Source organism: Colobus angolensis, unplaced genomic scaffold (genome assembly GCF_000951035.1).
Source record: "Colobus angolensis palliatus isolate OR3802 unplaced genomic scaffold, Cang.pa_1.0 Scaffold17, whole genome shotgun sequence".
NCBI classification, from domain to species: Eukaryota; Metazoa; Chordata; class Mammalia; order Primates; family Cercopithecidae; genus Colobus; species Colobus angolensis.
Window position 1 is genome coordinate 5,661,400 of NW_012114821.1, and position 8,278 is coordinate 5,669,677.

Consider the following 8,278-nt stretch of genomic DNA (forward strand, 5'->3'; position numbering starts at 1 on the left):
GGCGCAGAGCACTCCCACTTGGCATATGGGGTGACAGAGCTCAGAAAAGTGGCAAAGCTGGAACTCCAAGTCAGGTGTCCTGACTGCACATTTCCAGGTACCTATCCTGAAGCTCGCGGGGCGGGGTGGGACGGGTCCCTCAGATTGCCATAAGGAAGGGCCATAGATTGGGGCATGTCTCAGGAGGAAGATGGAGGGGGTGTCATCTCCAGGTCAATCAAATACATACGCGGGGCGGGGGCAGTGGGCATCTCACATGGGCAGGCATCAGAGAGGAAGGAGCACCAGGTCAGCCAGAAAAAGATGTGCTGAGTCTGCCAGTTTCTTCACCCGGTTCAAAAGCCCAGCTCTGGGCTCAGCACCACAGACAAAACCATAAGCCAAGAGCCATGTTCAGATGAAGCCTTTGTTAGTTATTAATCACCCAGAGCTTTGTCCGTCTTTTCTCTACAACAGTGGCCCCCAGAGGGCAGATCCGAGACCAGCAGTACTGGGTCTCTGGCCTGAAGGGTGGGCTGGTGGACCTGAGCTGGGTACGGCATGCAGTACGTTGTGTAGTAGAATGTGGCCGGAGGGCGCAGGCATCCCTCCACCCCGCCCCACAAAGCCTGCAGCAGCCCCTGCAAGGGACAGGGCTCTGCGATGGGGTGGAAGAGCCTCTGCCGAACCCTCCCACCCTGTGGTGTGACCCAGGCTGGCCGCCTGTCCCGGGAGGTAGATCTGACAAGGAGCTGGAGAAGCACAGCGATGCTCAAACACATCTGGCAAACATGCCCCCCCGAGCCTTCGTTTCCCGTCTGTGAAAGAAGGATCTGGAAGACAGGACTGTTCTGGAAGGACGGGGGGTGGAAACCCCTGTTCTGCAGATGCTGCTGTGATAAAACATCCAACACACTGGGTGGGAATCTGCCCCCAGGGTGTGCCTGGGTTTTGTCTGAAGCTTTGTGTGGGACTCACAGGGTGGCAGGGAATCTGGAGTCTGTGGGGAGGCAGGGCTTGTCCTTCTTGTCACCAGCACCTCCCTCAATGTGGTGACAGTTGGTCCTGGCACCTGAAGGGTCCAGCTGGGAAACAGAAGGGGGAGTCAGTTCCTCGTAGACCTCTATGCATCCAGAGAGCAGTGCTTGATTTTGAGGAGGGAGGTCTTGTAAGCCTCAGCCATGAGTCTTTGCCTCTTAAAGTCTGAGCTCACAGCCTTGCCTCTTCTAGCCACCAGGCACTGGGTGGTGTAGACATCAGGGGCCTTCGTAAGCACCCAACTCTGGTTCCTTTCCCTCCTCATCTGTGGTAGGACCACTTGGCCTTGGCAAGTCATTTTTCCCCTCCTACAAAAGATGAAATGGCCAGGTGAGATAAGAGGCAGGTGTCTTCCAGGCAGATACTGGTGAGGATGAAGTGAGGGTGTAGTCACATACTGGACTGACATTTCAGTGGGGGAATTTGGAGAGACAGGGCCCAGTCTTTCCAGCACTGGGTTGGGTTCCTACACAGGGGCCAGATTCTCTCTCCCAAGGACATCACCTGTTTCAGGTAGATTAGTTCTGTAGACTCCCTATCCTCTCACTGGAGACTGTCCCCACAGAGCACTTTTGATCCTTCTGCTGGATTTTCCCATCAGATGGGGTCTCCTTGATGACCCCAGCACCCAGTCCCCAGTGACACAGATGCCTGGACAGTGGTGTGGGTGAAAGCATGCTCCAGGGAACCAAAGTCCACTTCTCCCAGATGACACATCTACGAGGCATGAGCTGCTGCAACAGTGGGCCTGGCAGCTCCCGGGGGCCCCTTTGTGCAACTCCGGCTGCTGATTCAGCCGTTTCTCCAGCCACTATTGACTGAGCACGTTGAGCATGTGCTGCCTGTCAGCCTCAGAGGGGACCAGGATGGTGAGCTAGACAATCAAGTCCTTGCCTTCACAGGACTAAGATGCCAACGGACCACAGCCTCCCCAGTGCACAGAGTCTAGAAGCAAGGCCGAGGAGCAGGGAGCAGGAATGGGAACCAGAACAAGTCTCAGCAACTGTTTTACTTTCTCACTTGGAATTTTAGAAGTTGGGTGGAAAAATATGATGAAAGGAAAAACATGATTAGTGGGAACCCAGTGAAGCAGAACCCACAATTAACACGATTTCTCTATAATTTGATAGCTCCTCAGAGGAGCACATTCCTGAAAAAGGCTAATTATATATTTGTTTGTTCAGCCCACAAATAGCATTTTGACAGCCGTTTTGTGTGTGTGTGTGGTTGGGGGGTGGTGGGGAAGGACCTTGTGAGATCATCTCAGTCCATCTTCTGCTTTATCAGAAATGTCCACTAAATAGACATTGCACTGGGTTAGGCAAAACTGTTGATTTCATTGATTAAAATTTAAATAAGAAAACAGATTAGCCCCACTTGGGAGATTTTAAGATATCAGGTATATCCAAAAACATGGCTGAGGCACCTTGCAGTTAAACAGAGACATGGGACAGAGATGTCAAAGATGAGTAGAACTTAAACCACTGAATTAAGGAGAAAAAACTTCTAGTCCATTCCCAGCAGGCCAAGAAATTGCTGATAATCCCTCTTAGATGTACAGTAATTTTGACTTCAGCCAACTGTGTATCCTTGTACCTTAAAACATCAACAAGAAAGAAAACTTGTCGTGACTCCAGGCATGGAGGAAATTAAGCTTGAATTAGTTCCGAACTCACACCCGTCAAAATGATTGGCATATATTCATGGGGCGCCTCCTGGGGAGGGTGGGGCGTGGGGCTATGGACCCTCGCGCGTCCATTTGTGGTGTGTGTGCGCGTGTGCATTGACTGGATATCTGTGGGTCTTTGGATTTGTATTCCTCCTCTCCAGCCCCCAGCATTGCTGGGCATTTTTGTGACTGTGCAGTAACGGGACCTGGATTTGGTTCTTGTGAAGATGCTACCAGAGGCCTGCCAGAGCACTCCCTGTGGGAGGGTGATGGAAATCAGGAAAGTTCTAGCAGAAATGGGCTTAATCACCTTGGGACTGTGTGTTCACATTCCAGGAGGGTGAAATGGTTGGTCCCGGACACTTAGCAGGGACCCACCTTCCTACCTTAGTGAGTGGGATTTGAACGGGCCCTACTGCGGTCAAGGTGTCAGGCCTTTGGTGGGAAGCTGCATCACATTTGGCAAAAATCAGCGGTTCAGACTCATCCACAGAGAACCAGATTCGAAAGGAGCCTACTGCTTCTGTTTGTTTTCTTTTGTTCATCTTCTCTGGCCTTCTCTGTCTGCGGAGACGGCACACCTTCACAAACGGCCTTAGAATGCCATTCTGAAGTTCAACAGAATGAGACAACCATCAAATATCAGATGTATTTATTATTGTCACAGCTTACTTAATATTTAAAAAACCTAGTCACCAATGTTTACAAGTCCAAGTAGACATCCAGCCCATGTAGAGTATGTAACTTACACAAGGGTTTGCATCTTTCTTTTGTAATGAGTGCGGTACGCAGCCCTGTATATATTTTACAATGTCTTTACAGAAAAAAATCATTTAATGTGGTGTTGTACAATGCACTTTTCTAATTTTTTTCCATTAAAATCTCTATGGCACGTTTACAAATGTATCTTGGTCTTTCTTCACTGAGAAAGGTTGGACAAGACCTGCTTTGATGCCTCGTCTTCCTGCCTGTAAACCACATTCTGAAAGCAGAGAGCAAGGTGGACAGTCCTGGCCGTATACCCTGTTTGCTCTTGGTCTTCCTCATTGTGGACAGGCCTGCTCTGAGGCCTTTCCCCTAACAACCTTGATCAAGTAAGGAATTTGCCTTAAAATACGAGACTATCCTTCTTGGACTTTATGTGCTGACTCCGTTATATTGTGCAGCTTGAATTGGATCCAGGAACCAGAAAGTAGATGAGCACCATTTCCAGAAGGCAATGAAACCAAACCAAGAGTTTGACCTCAACTGAACCGAGACCAGATTTGCTGATTTTTGTTTTTCTTTCGTGGCCAAGGAATCTGAGTTAAAAATGAGAAACCATGCTGCCCTTTTTCACTGGTGTGTGTATGGACACAAGAAGGGAAAACGAGGCAGTTAACAGGTGCTCAGTGTTCTTTATATGGAAGGCAAATCTGCTCCCTCCAGCTCCATAGGAGCTGCCCAATATTGGGGCTCCTGAGCTCCACCTGGAAGGCTCATGAAGACAGGTTTCTGGGTCGTGCCCTTAGTCTGGATCTAGGATGGGGCTGAGAAGGTGCATTTCTAAAGAGCATTCAGGTGATGCTGCAGCAGCTGTCCCAGAGATTAATGGGAGATGCTGGTCAAAAGCAGACCATGGCCACAGGTCATGTTCCTGAACCTGGCCACACAAAGCCAGGCTGCTTTTTGCCTGTCTTGGAGGCCATGCCTCCTCTTTCCCTGCTTACCTGCTCAGCTCTGTTTGGCTTCCCCCAGGGCACCTACCCAGGGCTCATCCAGGAAACAGATGGGCCAGAGCCCTGGTAAGAATTTTAATTCTTAGTGATTGAGGCTTAATTTACATACGGAAAAACTTGCTCCTGGGTGTTCTGTTCTCTGCATTGTGACTTGGGGTCTTAAATCCTCTTAAGATGTAAATAAGGACAGATTGCTTTCTCTCCTCAACCCTTCCGTGGATGCCTGGGCTAGAAGCCAGGTCCTTCCTACCAGTCAGCTTGGCTCCTATCTGCGTGCCCGGCTTGTGCTCTCCATGGCGTGCAGATGCGCCCACGTGGCACCCCCACCTGCTGTTCCCTCTACCAGCAGCTCTTTTCACCCCACCTTCTCCCGTCCCAGTGTCTCTGCTCAGATGTGACCTTCTTGGAGGGCGCCTCTCCAGCCTGCTTTCTGCTCTAGCACTGATGACCATCTGCTACTACTAAATATTTGACATGTCTATTGTGTCTCCCCCAGGGGAGCATGAGCCCCATGGGGCAGAGGGCAGGGACTTTCACTTGCTTTATTCATTCATGGCTCTACCCTAGAGCCACGTCTGCAGACAATAGTCCTTCAGCATTCCCCGAATACCTAAATGATGGGATGAAGTCAGAGTCTGCGCCCTGGAGAGCCAGTGAGGCTCTTGCATCCTTCTCTTCCTCTGCTCCTCCTACCCCAAACATTAGTCTCATGACCTGCATTGGCCCTGAAGGAGAACTTCCTGGCTCGGAGATGGATCCGAGGTCGCCAGCACCCTGACATGAGCTCAGAGAGGCTGTGGAACCATCCAACTCAGGGCCTGTTGCTAAACTGCATCCTGGGGTCCAGTGGCTCCAAGAATGTGGACTGGGGGATCCACAGCAGGGCTGGCTCTTGGTTTATGACTTAAGACAATTTCTATTTCTCTTCTCTTTGGAAGAGTTTCTATCCTCAGTGAACCAGATTAGTGCTTCCTAAGAACTCTGTGCTTTCCAGAATCTTCAAAGGATAACATGGCTGAATTCCTTTCTTGTCTTTTCTGTTATTTTAGCCAAGGCCCACTCAGCTCAGAGGGACACCCAGGGCAGTCGTGGATGAGGTGTTTTCGAGTCCCTGGGTGATCAGTGCAGGATCCACAACTTCCTTTTGCTCCCTAATGAGAACTGTGATCAGGACACCTGAGATTCTAACCCCACACATCAGCACCTTCCCCTCTCCCCACCATCCCCCTGCTGCTGGTCATTCAATTCAAACACACAGGGGCTTGTGCTGCTGCCCAAATGAGGAATGGGGGGCAGTGGGCAGGCAGGAGACTGTGGAGCATATTCCAGGGAATCTTCGTCACTGTCGTCACTGTTATCACCATGCACCTGTTACGGGAAATAACGGCCACTTAAAATACTTTTCTGCATATCTTGATTTGTTCCTCCATCATGTGGTTAGATTTTTACTAAGTTCTGTGCAGGCTACATTTGGGATGGTCTGACGAGAGCTGTAGGAGCACACCACAGCAGGAATACATAGCATACTTGTTTGTGAGGTCCCTGAATAGGACACTTGAGGAAAAAGCAGTTATGCTCTAGGGCAATTGAAACCACAAAGAAGTCGTGATTGGCAGCGATACGCCACCATGTAAAGAATGTGAGGTTTCAAAGGTTTTACTCTCCCTTTCTGCAAGTGGAAAATCCTATCAATTAAGAGCCACAACAGTAGACGTTCCAGTTTGCAGGTGCCAATTTTCAAATGAGCTCCTTCCCACGTGAGCACCTCTGTGTTATGCTCTAGAATCAGCAGTGTCAGAATGTCTTTGTTTTATGATTCTCACAAGCAACCCAGAGGGGTGAGCCCTACCTTTTAGTATCCCTGGGTCCTTGGTCACTTGGCTCATCTGCAAATGGTCAAGTAGACGTTATCGAGTAAGACATAGGAGATCACCTGTGCTAAGTAGTGCCTATCGTCGTGTGGTAGGCATTGTGTGCTAAGTTCTTTCCCGGTAATCTTCAGAGCATCTCCTAAAATGTTTTCCATAGCATGCTGGTCCTACAAGGTCCTCCATCACCCTCCAGAAAAATGTAACAGGCATTGCTGTGTTTCTAAGTCCCTTTTGTGCGGATTTACAACCCACACCACAAGATGTCTCACAGCATTTACTGTCTTAAAGAAAAATTTGAACTTTGACAACCTACGGGTTCCTGAGCAAATCTGATTAATCCGGTTTCCCCGAAACACTGGTGGCATTCATCACCAACCCATCCTGTGTGCCTGTGGTCAGCAAGGCTGTGCAGCAGCCCCTCCCACCTCTGCACCCTCCAGGCATATCAAGGTTGCACTTCCTGGTCCCCTGGGTAGGTGCAGTGATGTAATTAGTTCCGGCCGATGAATCACAGGTGAAGCGGCACAGATCACTTCCCGGCTTCAACCTGAACTGTGAGAGAGCCTCCAGGATTTTCTTTCCTTCTGTTGCACTGACAGGCAAGTTTCAAGATAGTGGCTGCTAAGCCCAGGTCCTGAAGAGAGGAGGTAAGGTGGGGACTCGCCAGCTGGCCTACGCTGGACTCACACGGTGAGAAAAAACCTTCATAAGCCACTATGTCGTAACCGTTGTCAGCCTATCCTGATTGCTCCATGTTTGTTCCTGGGGACACTGTTCCTCAGGCGGTCAGTGCCTGGCGCATGCAGGTTCATGATAAACATGAGTTAATGACTGGCTGACATCATCTTCCCAAACAATAAGAGGTGTCTCTATAGAGATTCCAACATGCAATAAAATCTTACATCAGGAGCAGGGGGTCTTAATTATCTGGGTTACGTATTGCCCACTCCAGTTTTACCCTCATCCAGGGTGAAATATTTAGTCCATAGAGCCTTTTCCATTTTAAATGTGACTTTCACTTTCAATTCTTTGTGTTTCCTCCTTAAAACAGGACTGTGTGGGCGGCCCCATCAGAGGACAACAGCTCTCTCCTGTAAGTGAGGCAGTCTCATCCTTCCCTGGATCCTCAGCATCTCTTAACCAGCAGTGGCAAAGGTTGAATTAGAATGGCACCAGCTTCGGGTAAAAATCCGGATCTCGCTTTTCAAAACGTGTCTAGAGCTGGTGGCTATAAGGAACCAATCAAGCCTCAGCTGTGATTCTAATCCTGCCAAGTCTGCCTGAGAGCCGACTCATTCATCCAAAGAGAACGGTTTGGATGGAGCTCAAGGTGCATGGCTCGCTGGCATAGCCCACACAACCTCTTAAAGGCCGGGCCGCAGAGCTAGAAGGTCTGTCACTCAGTTGGGGAAATCGCCTGAGAAGTTCAAGTCCACTGCCTGGCAGCTCAAATGAGTCAGCCTCACCAACCAAGAATCGCGTTAATAAACAGACTCAGAGCCTGTGCCCCGTGGGGTTCCCCCGTCTGCAACTGTCTCACCTGGCCCTCCTGCAGGGCCCCGCGGGGACTGGGGAAGGTCAGTGCTCCCTGGGGCGGGGACTGGGTCTGTTGCCAGGCTCAGTGCCTCCAAGTCATACAGATGCCAGGTGGTCCTGCTGCTTACCCTTGCTGAACCTCAGGCTTCTCGTGTAAACAGGGCGCTTTTGAGGAATTATTAACATCTCCCTGTGAGTCAAAGCACCTACTGAGATAATGTATGTAATGCTTGTAATAAATGCAGCTATGTGCCAGGCACTCTGAGACACTGCCTTTGTGGTTATTTTTAGTTCAGCTGTATGCATGCCGGAACGTGTTCCTGTTGGCTGTACGTCTACCATGGAAAGTGGCTTCTAGTGTGTTTATTTGCCCGGCACCTGCCCCTTTTTGCTGCTCCTTGCAATAGCCCAGACTTGAGCCAGAGTACAGACCCAGAACCCCTTGAATGAAAGGGAGACCTGGTGTC

General features: G+C 49.9%; 1 protein-coding gene across 1 annotated transcript in view; it reads left to right on the plus strand.

The window, feature by feature from the left end:
• The window catches only part of KCNK9 (potassium channel, two pore domain subfamily K, member 9), a 102,893-nt gene extending 94,817 nt beyond the window's left edge, over positions 1-8,076 (plus strand). Inside the window, exon 4 of the mRNA XM_011938130.1 lies at positions 7,327-8,076. The gene's annotated coding sequence lies outside the window, so the exon portion shown is untranslated. The remainder of the gene's footprint in view (positions 1-7,326) is intronic.
• Positions 8,077-8,278: the final 202 nt, after the last annotated feature.